Raw genomic sequence first — 12,232 nt, 5'->3', positions numbered from 1 at the left:
TTAAATGGTTACATATTTGTTACAGCAAAGTTCCCTATCGAAGTCCAGGCTTAGATCATTACATTAATCACTGTGTTGTCGTATTACCCTGTAAATTTCTGTTCTTTGCCACGCTGAATGTCATTTGGTAGGTACAATTTAAAAAGAAAGCAGATGTGGAAATTGCAATGGGCCTGACAATCTTAAATTCAGTTCTGTTCCTTCGTAATTTAACGTATTTTTCACTTTGTTGACATGACAGCTGGCTTGTTTATATCATCCCTGCATACATCTATGGGACACTAAAGGAAATAAGGTAAGTTTCTTGCAAACGTGAACATTTAAAATTTGCATTTGACTTGAAAATGCAACGAATACAAATCGGTGCCTCTAAACTATCAATCATTGTTTTTGGAGTTCTGGCTTTATCAATTATCGAAACAAACACAATGAAAGTGAATAGAAATGGATTACAAAAGCACGCTTTTCATAGCACATACGTCTCTTCTCGGTTATTCTAAGTGTATAAACAAAAAGGAATTACAGTACTGAGGCAAGAAGCGTAATATTTTTATGTATTACTGTATCGAATACGCATTTAAGACCAGAAAAACGTTTGAAGTTGCGTTCCTTATGCTGTGTTGTTCACTAAAACCGAGTAACATTTACTATATAAAACAAATATCACGTGCACACGACATAAATAACGAACAAGAAGCAATTGTAAACACTCGTCTGCTAATGTTTTGGGGGATCCAAGATGGCGGCAGGCCCCGCCCACTGCCTTCAAAACAACGTACAGCGCAAGTCTGTAGCGCCATCTCCCCTTATTCTACCTCCATGTTGCTACCCCTTCTGTAGCCGCCGCGGCTGGTGCGATTGCTGGCGTGGCAGCTGTCGTGGCGGCTGCGACGTGCGCTTAGATGTCGCGACCCACGGGTACCAAGTTGGACCAGAGTCTCTGTCCTCTTCTGTACCCATGGCCAAACGTTGCATGTAGATGCAACTCTCCTCTGGGGTCATCCTGGCGATAGCGGAGGCAATTTCCTCCTTTGTCTGGGGGATCGGCGGCTCGATGCGTCGTCTCCGTCCTGAGAGTGTGCGGGCGCGGCGCCGAACGTTCGCGGAAATTTCCACGTCCATCCGGAGGCCGCGCGCATCACTCTCGCTCGCCGTCTTCGTCGGTGGTGGGGGGTCAGACGCTGCCTTCGTCCGGAAACCTCTCTTGGACATCATCTGCCACACCCTGCGTCTCACAGGAGCGATCATCTCGTTTCGGCTCCTCCTCCCTCCTCCATGTCGTGGCCCCCGACACGACAACTTTGTTTTTTTAGAAAGCGACGATAATTTTTGCTTTCTTTGATATGGGGTCACGTCACGTGGATTTTGGCACCCGAGTCCCTAAAGGCCCTTGCAGGCTGATGTCGATTCTGGAAGAACGCTGGTGAGCGAGAACACGCAAGGCGAGTAGCCAACTGCGGGAACCCGCACGAACGGTCGCTACAAAATCACGAGCAAAGGGTTAGCCTCGGCAGCGCCAGCACAGAGCGTCCGCACGCTTCAGCAGCCACAGTGCAAGTGCGTCGTGTCGTGCATGTCTGATGCACTGTGCGTTGTGCACTGTGCGTTGTACACTTTGGTTTTACAGCTAACGACAGTCCTGTCTTTGTTGACAATACGAGGACGCTGGGAAGCTGCTGTGAGTCCCGGCTGTTGGAAGGCAGCTGCTATTTCCAGTCTCCCAGCAAAGCAGGGTCTTTGTTCTCGCTGAGAGATAGGAGTGGGTCCACAGCAGGTCCTGGCCAGTTGGAGGTCGCAGTCACTTCCGGATCTCTGCACATTCGAGGTCACTGTTGGTAGCTGGTACAATGATTTTCTCACTACGAAAGTCGATGAGTTGGTTATCCTGATCCACAATACGCAGCTCCATTTAGTTTTATATCTGAACTGTTACTGGGAGGTATACAGCGTTGGTAGGGATCTCAGTTATCTTATACCCAGTTCCAACTGATGAGGAGCATCTGTAAATTGTATGAATCAATCTACTGATAATACAGGATTTGGTTCTCCACATCGAATACGACTCATTGTAGCTATGTAGATACTCTTTCCCAGTACTTTCCTCCATAAATCTTCAAGATGCAGTCTAGTGTCATTATTTGTGCCCATGAGTATCAAAACACCAATGAAGCCGTACATTTCTTCTATGGTCGTAAGTTTTAAGTTACTATTACGAGCTTCTTGGTTTGTATAGTCCACGATAATCTTCATTATTTCGGGAGTTATAAGCTTTTTGAAAGATTCTGACTCACTAGAGGTCAAGCCTTCATGAGTCAAACCTTCACGAAAATTGATTATATTTTGGACTGACCTGCGTACTTGCCTTGGTGGCGCAGTAATACATTCCCTATTGCTTTTTGCTGTAACAATGATGCTGGAAGCAGCTGCATGCTGTTCATCAGGGGATGAACTCCATGAACTTGACTCATTTTCAATTGCTGTGTCACACTCTTATGTCAAAATCATATCATCTTCTTCTGGACCACTTTCATCACCTTCACTTGCTTCATGTACTGCAGCTGACACATCTTCATCTGTGAGAAACCTATGATACTGACGAGACACTTTATTAGAACTGCGAGTGATGTACAACTGCTCAAACAACAAAGGAGATTTATTTCAAAACAACGGCAACACAATACAGCGGTACCAACAGTCAGAAACTGCATTTATTTCTGCCATATTGAGATATATTTTAATGAGAAAAGTTGTCTCATCGATGTCTGAGGGGAGGGGGGGGGGGGGCGGCAAAAACTGCCCGCACTTAAATATAATAGGCAGATTGAAATAATTCACAAAAATTATAAAACCATGATAGCACATACTCTGGACATTTTTCTACAACCACCTAAATTCTCGCTTCTTCACTTCAACAAATAGGTATATTACACAAATAAAACAAATACTGCGGGCAATTCCCCCCCCCCCCCCTTAGTGGTCCTAGGGTTAATTAACGAAATAGTTATTACATTTTGCGTTTCATGCATTAATAAATTACCAAGACACATAAATTATCGTGAAAGAAATGAAAAACAGCCAAATCTCACTGCTTCAACGACATAAACTACAGCTTACTCATGAACAACTACTTTCGAATATCTTCATAACGGCAGCCTACTCCACTGAAAAGTAGGGCATATAAACACATATTTCTAGCTTGAGAAGAATATATTTCTGTTCGTGTTTGTTCTCATTATGATAGGACTTCTCTTGACACGTAAAAGTTTTTATGGAGTTTAATGATTCGCCTATTTTTACACTTCACTCGACTTTCTAATACACGAATATTTTTGTAAATGCAATATCTTATGCTTCAAAAGTGAATATGTTGAAGTTTCTTGCCAGTTGGGTTCAGATGTAGCACCTATTGTGCAGCTGGTTTCTATTGTGTTAGGAAACAGTTTTATTTCCTTTCACGTTATATTATCACGTCTATGTGGCTTTCCCTTCAGCTACAGGTGTGGTGACCTATTGTATATCTTAAATAATGCAGGTATTACATTCTGTACAGGTTTCCTACGTTCCTCACGCAGTCACTAACTGATTTGGATGAAAATGTAGCGGCCGGCCGCAGTGGCCGTGCGGTTTTAGGCGCTACAGTATGGAGCCAAGCGACCGCTACGGTCGCAGGTTCGAATCCTGCCCCGGGCATGGATGTGTGTGATGTCCTTAGGTTAGTTAGGTTTAATTAGCGACTGATGACCTCAGAAGTTAAATCGCATAGTGCTCAGAGCCATTTGAACCATTTGAAAATGTAGCGAACAAAACCTCACATTGTTAGAGAGATACACGATGTCTTTCTGCAAAATGTCAGGTCTTCTGGTGTTCCCTAGCATTTTTTGTTATTAAAGAAGAACGCCATTCTTCAGTAAATATCTGTACGTTACAACAGAATCGAAAATAAACTGTCCTTAACTTTGATTCCATAAGGAACCGTTGTGCTCAGCGACTGTAGGCTATAAGGAAGGAGAGACACACAGCAATCACTTGCAATTCCATTTGCAACTATCTCAGTTTCCTTCTGCCTATACACCTTTAAGAACATATGGAGAGTCTGTCGAATTTTAATTCAAATGCACTGAAGATGGCTATTTATGGCGGAATACTAGATTTGCAATAATAATAAAAAATAATGGGATTGTGACTGACTGCTGTGCGGCCTTCCTTCCTTGCCCTATAAAGTGCTGTTTCATATGTCTCAAGGTCCTTAGGAAACTAAGCAATGACAAAGGTGTTATTGTCGATTTCTAATGTACTACATGCGCTTTCTGTTGTATAAACTATGTTAAAAATCAATATAAGCGATAGTATTCGCACTCGTGCATTTAAAAGCGTCGCTTGATGGCCACTTGGCGCCCTACTATCGCAGTGAATAACAAAAAACATACGGTGTCGTGACTATTACATTACTATTGTACGTCAGACTGTGGTTTCGTTTGAGTGCCCTTTATATGTGGTTACTGAAATTAGTGTTATCTCCCCGATGCAAGGCTCCTTTAAACGAGCTAACTGTATTTGCCAAATTCGCCCATATGTAGCCATGAATTTGTCAAACAACCCCGTACACGCACTAACAAAGTTGATTAGTTTGACCTCACTTTCAAGCAGAGGCTGTTCATGTCCTTGAGTACTTTGACAGTAGTGAGAGTAGCCACAAATGCAGACAAAGCATTTCTAGCATTGACTACGGCACTGTGTTTAAAGAAGACAAAGAAAACAAGACGCTGATACAGCGAATGGCTTAAAATGAGAGAGAGATTTAGCCATTAAATCTGCTAAAGGAAATAATACTCTCAGAAACCGATTACTACGTCAACTTTGATATTTGATAGTGAGAATGACTACAAATCGACTTAAAGCACTTCTAACAGTGCCTTTGGTGCTGCGTCTGAAGAAGAAGAAGAAGAAGAAGGGGGAAAACAAGACGTTGGTGCGAAGAATGCCTTAAAATGATAAAATGAGAGGGAAAATATACACATGAAAACCTGTTAAAGCAAATTTGATACTCATAACATGAGGATTACACGAACTTTCTGCGGATGGACAGTGCAACTTTTAATAACTTGTTTGGAGTGAATTCACCCTGACACTGGAAAAGAAGACACAGCTACACTGCAACCATTTTGGTAATTGCCAGCGCTATTTTGTTTATATCATTAATGATTTTCCATAGTTGTGGAAATTCGCAATGCAGGGAGGTAAACTGTAATAAAAGAATTTTTCATTAAACGTGTGTCAAACATCGACACAAGCAACGTCTGCTATTTTATCAAGTTTTCTGACAATCAAAATTTCAAGCACACTCTCTGTTTGACAAACACGTCAAACAAAATCATACACGTTCAAATATTTGGCAAACACAGCCTTAAAGAACACAAGAGCAATTTTGCAACACAGATAAATCGCCAGTACTAGTAAATGCAATGGGTTTACGTTTTGGGACAATGTATATACAGGTTATAGACAGTTCCGGTGGCTGGTTTTTCTATGGCGTATTTTAAAATTCTTAAAGCTTTCGTGGATTATTTTCTTCATGTTATGCTTTAGTTCCGTTTTTGGCACTGTTCTTCTGCTTATAACTGCCATTTGGGTTTTTGTTTTCCACACTTCACAGCACTAGGAACTGAAAACTTGTTTTGATGCTATGTGTTGCCGACTGACGGATGTTATTTCCAGGCGAAAATGGCACGAAAATCGTGTTTCATTCACTTGTAGTTAGATGGTCAACAAGAAAAAATTAACAATATACCGTAATACAGCAACTACAATATTTCAATTTTCACTAATAAAACTTTATTGTCCTTAAAATTTTCACACAAAATTAAAGACTGGTGAAACCAACTATCTCAGTAAGTGCTTAAAAGCGACTCGACGGACCAATACACGGCATGTAAGCTGGCTATATAAAATTTAATAAACTAAGAAATTGCTGCAAAACATTCACTATGTTCACTTCTAATAATTAAAGAAGACTATACCGAAGACTAACTCGCACCTAATTACAATCAGACTGACGCACGACGGTAAATTCTAAGTGCCAATTTGTACCAAAAATCATTATAGTGCATCACAGGTATAACTGAGACAAAGTCCAACTTAAGTGTTGTTCAGAAACAGAGCTCGAAACCCACTTCTCACGAGAATCGCAAGTGCAGACGGTCACCTGGCAAAAAATGATCAGACCCCTGCATTTTTTAAATTCCGCTACTAGTCCAACGGTAAAAGCTTGCGCGGCTGGAGTCACTGCTCACTCTGACCGAGATGTTTCAGCGAGCTCACACTGAACACTCCCGACCAGCACAGGTGCAGCCCCAACCAGGTCGTGCTGCTTTCTCCCCATATCACGATGGCAGTCGCCCTTATACAGGGTGAGCCAGGAGGAAAGGTACATGCTTGAGTATTAGTGATTCTGAACAAAAAAAAAAAAAACTTCATATAGATGTTTGTCCTATCCCGAATGGTTTCCGAGATAGAACACATTTAATATCACTTTTGCACGTTTTTCTTGAATAACTCGAAAACCGCACCCTCCAGCGAAAACGTGTCGCAGTACAAAATTAAAGTATATTAAATTTCCTACAAAAAAGGTCCTATTCATTTTTTTTTTCTCCCTAGAACTAATGGTTTGTGCGAAGAGAGCGCCAGAATGTTGAAGCACTCGCGCGACGCGCATGCGCTGTAGCTTGCATAGTTTTTGTAGGCCAGTTCGAGGTAGTTTCCCGACTTGATACAAGTGTCCCGTGTCAAACTGTTCGTCTCAACTTGCTACCTCAATTTGGCCTACAAAAACTACGTAAGCTACAGCGTACGCGCGTCGAGAGAGTTTTTCAATATTCTCGTGCTCTCTTCGCACAAACTTTGAGAGAAAAAAATGAATAGAACCTTTTTTGTAGGAAATTTAATATAGTCTAATTTTGTACTGCAACATGTTTTCGCTGGAGGGTTCGGTTTTCGACTTATTCAAGAAAAAAGTACTAAAGTGATATTAAATGTGTTCTATCTCGGAAACCATCCGGAACAGGGTATACGTCCATATGAAGTTTTTTTTGTTCAGAATCACTAATACCATCACCTCTCAAAACATGTACCTTTCCTCCTGACTCACCCTGTATAGCTTCGATTCAACATCCCTTCACGAAATTCTTGTATACGTCACTAATGAAGTTTGCAGTTTCACAAGCCTCACTGACAACATTTTATAAAGAGTAATTACGACTGACTTGACTACGCCAATAGCTGCACGCTCTAGTCTAAAATGATGTATTGTATTAAGTCTTATGGGTAATAGTTTGTCCAATAATTAAAGCTGAGTAACTGTAAACTTCGTTGTAATGTTCAAAAAGGGTTCTTTCATTTTGTGCCGTTAAGTATTATTACAAGTATTAATTCGGCACAACTTACATAACAGATTTTTACTGCTCTTTTCGTTGCAGTGTTCAGAATTTACATATCTTTAATAGTTCGTTAGTTATGGAGGAAAATACTCAAAACTATTAACAAACAAAGAAACAGACAATAAAAATCATAAATCTTAGTAACTAATGATTGTTATTTGTGTGTTTGACCTCCGCCATTGCATACTGCCTTACTGCATGTACACTTGTTTTGAGATAGTTTTTTATCAGTTTTCAATTAAAGTCCAATTAAAATGTATCTCACTACTCAATTAATCACGCCGTAAATTGTGTGAATGTACCAGTCGAAGCACATCGACGAGAGCAACAAACAGATTGTCTGATCTTCGTTATACATTAGTTAGTAAAGAAATTATTATACTGTTTCTGATTAGCGGTTACGGGAAAACTTCTCGATGTTGTATCCTTTTATATACAATAATAACAAAGAAGATCTGCACACTGGCAGAATCGTGGTGCTCTTCTCTTTCATATGACGTACGTTTGTACGATTAACAGCTTACTTTGTATGAACGCAAACGCGAACAAGGTGAGCTGCTATTATGCGTCCAACAACTGAGTTGACGTCACGTCCGTGTTCTTTCAACTTTGACAGAAACACATGGCGCAGTCAGTGCCCAGTGGACAGTCGTCTGCACACTGAGAACCAGGGACGAACAAGTTAGCGCACGGACGAAATTCAGCGCTGCAGAGAACTGCACACAGGCCCAGCCGGTACCGTGGCCACTCTCTACATCATATCTTTAGTAGTTCCTTAGTTATGGACGAAAATATGCAGAACGATAAAGAAAGAAAGAAACACACAATAAAAACCATAGATCTTAAGAACCAATGATTGTAATTTATTTATTACGACATCCGGCCACTCTCTACATCATATCTTTAACAGTTCCTTAGCTATGGACGAAAATATGCAAAACGATAAAGAAAGAAAGAAACATACAATAAAAACCATAAATCTTAAGAACCAATGATTGTAATTTATTTATTACGACATCCGGCCACTCTCTACATCATATCTTTAATAGTTCCTTAGTTATGGACGAAAATATGCAAAACGATGAACAAAGAAAGAAACATACAATAAAAATCATAGATCTTAAGAACCAATGATTGTAATTTATTTATTACGACATCCGCCAATGCATACTGCCTTCCAATTAGTATGTATCTCACTACTCATTTAATTACGCCTAAATCATGTGAATGTACCATTCTAAGTACCTCGACGAGAGCTAGAAATGGGTTGCCTGATCTTCGTTGTACATTAGTTAGTAAAGAAATTATTGTACGTTTCTGATTAGCGGTTACAGGAAAACTTCTCGATGTTGTATCTTCTTATACACAATGATAACAAAGAAGATCTGCACACTGGTAGAATCGGGGTACTCTCTTCTTTCATATGACGTATCGTCTTCCGTAGTATGATAAACAGCTTGCTCTGTATGAACTCAAACGCCAACAATCGTGAGCTGCCATTATGCGTTCAACGGCTGAGCGTCTTCCGTAGTATGATTAACAGTTTGCTTTGTATGAACTCAAACGCGAACAATAGTGAGCTGCCATTATGCGTTCAACGGCTGAGCTGACGTCACGTCTACGTTATTTCAACTTTGACAGAAACGCATGGCGCAGCCAGTGGACAGTTGTCAGCGCACTGAGAAACAGGGTCGACACAAGTTAACGCACGGACCAATATAGCGCTGCAGAGGACTGCACACAAGCCCAGCCGGTACAACGAGTTAAAATTTCATAGAGTGGCTGAGATACAAGTTACAGCGCTCCTAGCGGCAACCAACGCTAACTCGGCCGCCATGTTCTCCTTAGTCAAAACATTAGGAAAGCGTTACTGTTGTTTGTGTTGGAAGTGTGTCAGCTGTTGTGATATTACTGCAATATTTAACTTTTCTAGTTGACTTTTTTGTTACAAAATATAAAGTCAACATGCCTGCAGTGTGTTCAGCGTTCAACTGCACAAATCGCAGCGATAAAACAACAAATATTTAATATTATAAGTAAGTATATTACTACCGAAATACGACACACGTTTTTTAATGTTTATTAAAGAGTCATTTGCATTGGAACTGTAATTATGCTTAAGACAAATGCAGGAAGTAATTTATTTATCGTTGATTACAGATTTCCTTTAAAAGATAAGGAAATTACAAAAAGATGGGTTATAAATATGAAGCGAGAAAACTGGTTTCCTACTACAGCCAGTTACCTCTGTCCAGCTCATTTTGAAGAGAAATATATGTACCACACAAATGTCCAGAGGCGCCTTTTGTCAAAACCAGTACCTACTATCTTTAACTTTCCACCACATGTACAAAAGCAAGATAAAGTATTACGACCACAACCCAGAAAGCGATCTTTCGACAATTTGCAAGATAGTGCTATTACAGTGACATCATTAGCACAAAGTAAGTCAATAATTTAATTTTACTCCGTGTTCTTATTACTTTGAATTACATACTTTCTATTATAATCTTATGGTGTAACTCTGTTATAAACTTATGATGTAACTACATTCTTTCAGTGCCTGTCGGACCCACATCTGTTTCTGCTGACCACAATTACTGTCCACCAAGCCCTAAGAAGTTGAAAACACAATATAACAGAGTACAAGCAGAGAATGTGCGACTAAAGAAGCGGATAAAGCAAATGAAGCAACTTAGTGTACGACACAAAAGAAGAATAGTGCAGTTACAGACTTTAGTTGCTGGTTTGAGAAGAAGGCTATGTAGTTCAGTTTCTGATATGTTAAACAGTGAACATGTAGTTGGTTTGTTGAAGGAGCTATTGGAACTTCAGTGCAGTGCTAAAAGCATGCCAATATTCTCAGCAAATAAGGAAATTTGCCCTGACCCTACACTTTTATTCTGCCAAGGCATACAGCTACTTACGAAAATTTGTGAACTTACCCCACCCAAGAACGCTTCGACTTTGTTATTGAATTACTACGCTTGTGTTAACTACTTGTAACACATATTTCAAATAAATTCTCGTTCATAGTGTACTGGTTTTTGAGGCTTTGACTGTTTACTTTGAAATAGCGACAAAAATATCGCATTTCTGCGCCCGTTACTGTTTCTAATAGTTAACCACAGCATGTTTAGAAGTTTCACCGTAATATTCTGGTGGTACCTGCTCTAATTGCATTAATTTATGGGCAACAAGTAACGTTATAGTGGATGGACAGACTTACTTGAGTTGTCTTGTAGTGTTATCTACATCGAAAAGTTTAGCCATATTTCGACAAAAACATCCCTTTTTGCTGTCAGTGTACACTGAAATCACTGCTGTCTGTTGCTTGTTTTAGAAAAAATAAAGCTAGTATGGGCTATTTCAAGTAAGTCAAACGCAGTTACAAGGGGGCGGGACACAGCAGACGAATGCCTTGACTAAAGAAAACATGGCGGCCAGAACTTCAATTTGCTTCAAACATGGCGGACCTATAGCCACTCTATGAAATTTTAACTCGTTGAGCCGGTACCTCGGCGTCTCTACGTCATGGAGCGTGCTCCATTCACATGCAGCTAGCAACCAAAGCGTCTCTTTCACACATAAACACAATCCGTCGCGTCACAATATCTCCGCTTATCCTATTGTTCGAGATAAGGGAAGCAGCACGAAGAATTACAAGATTTGTCGAAGATACTCGTACAGTAGTCTGCTACTAAAATATTAACAAATAAAGATAAAAGTGTAACATTTGTGCATTGTCAGGGTCAGAGTGTACAGTGTGTATTTGTCATCTTAGTCTAAATATGTACCAATTTCTCAAAGTAATATCTTAAACCTAGACAAACAACATATTTACAATATAAACAGAATACATAAACCAAGTGTTTGTGAAATAGTTTCTGTGCGAACGCAACCCTTCGTCTGCAAATTAAAACCAGCTAAATATCATGTCAGTTGTCACATTAGATTACACAGTTCTTGTGCTCCAGCCAGCCGGAGTGGCCATGCGGTTCTAGGCGCTACAGTCTGGAACCGAGCGACCGCTACGGTCACAGGTTCGAATCCTGCCTCGGGCATGGATGTGTGTGATGTCCTTAGGTTAGTTAGGTTTAATTAGTTCTAAGTTCTAGGCGACTGATGACCTCAGAAGTTGAGTCCCATAGTGCTCAGAGCCATTTGAACAATCTTGTGCTCCAGTCTGAGCTGATGGAAAATAACAAAATAGTAAAAAACAGTTTTTTGGTGTTACATGCGGCTTTCATTCAGTCTGATGTTAGTGATACTCCGCAATTTGCTCTCATTTGTCCAATCAATTAAATTCGTGGCACAGTTTACACATCACACTCACTCGACAGCACTTGCGGAGACGAACTGCTCACAGTATAAGCCCTTTCTGCAGTGACAGCAAGCTCAGTGGAGACAACATTGTTGCGAAGCTCCTTGCAACTAGTCAGCGATTTCATTTTCTACAAAAGAAACTATCACGACCCATTAGCTATTTGATACCTTAATACAAACGTGACCCCATAGTTGAGGTTGTGAGAGTTCCACTCTTGGCAGATCATACACAGCAGGGAACTCATTAGGACAAAAACAAAGACAAGCGGAGTGTGGTGCCGAGAATAAGGCATGCGATTACAGTTTTTTGCTTCATGCTGAGATCAGTGTCTTCACTCACAAAGAACAACCACAACATTGCACAAGTCAGAGAACGGGATCTTTGCCTCAATCATTGCAAGCAATCAACCAAACAAATAAATCGTCATATCAACTGTCTCCATACGAAATTTAAACACGACACGAAAATATCA

The sequence above is a fragment of the Schistocerca serialis genome, chromosome 6 (assembly GCF_023864345.2).
Source record: "Schistocerca serialis cubense isolate TAMUIC-IGC-003099 chromosome 6, iqSchSeri2.2, whole genome shotgun sequence".
Taxonomy (NCBI): domain Eukaryota; kingdom Metazoa; phylum Arthropoda; class Insecta; order Orthoptera; family Acrididae; genus Schistocerca; species Schistocerca serialis.
This window is presented reverse-complemented; position numbering follows the sequence as displayed.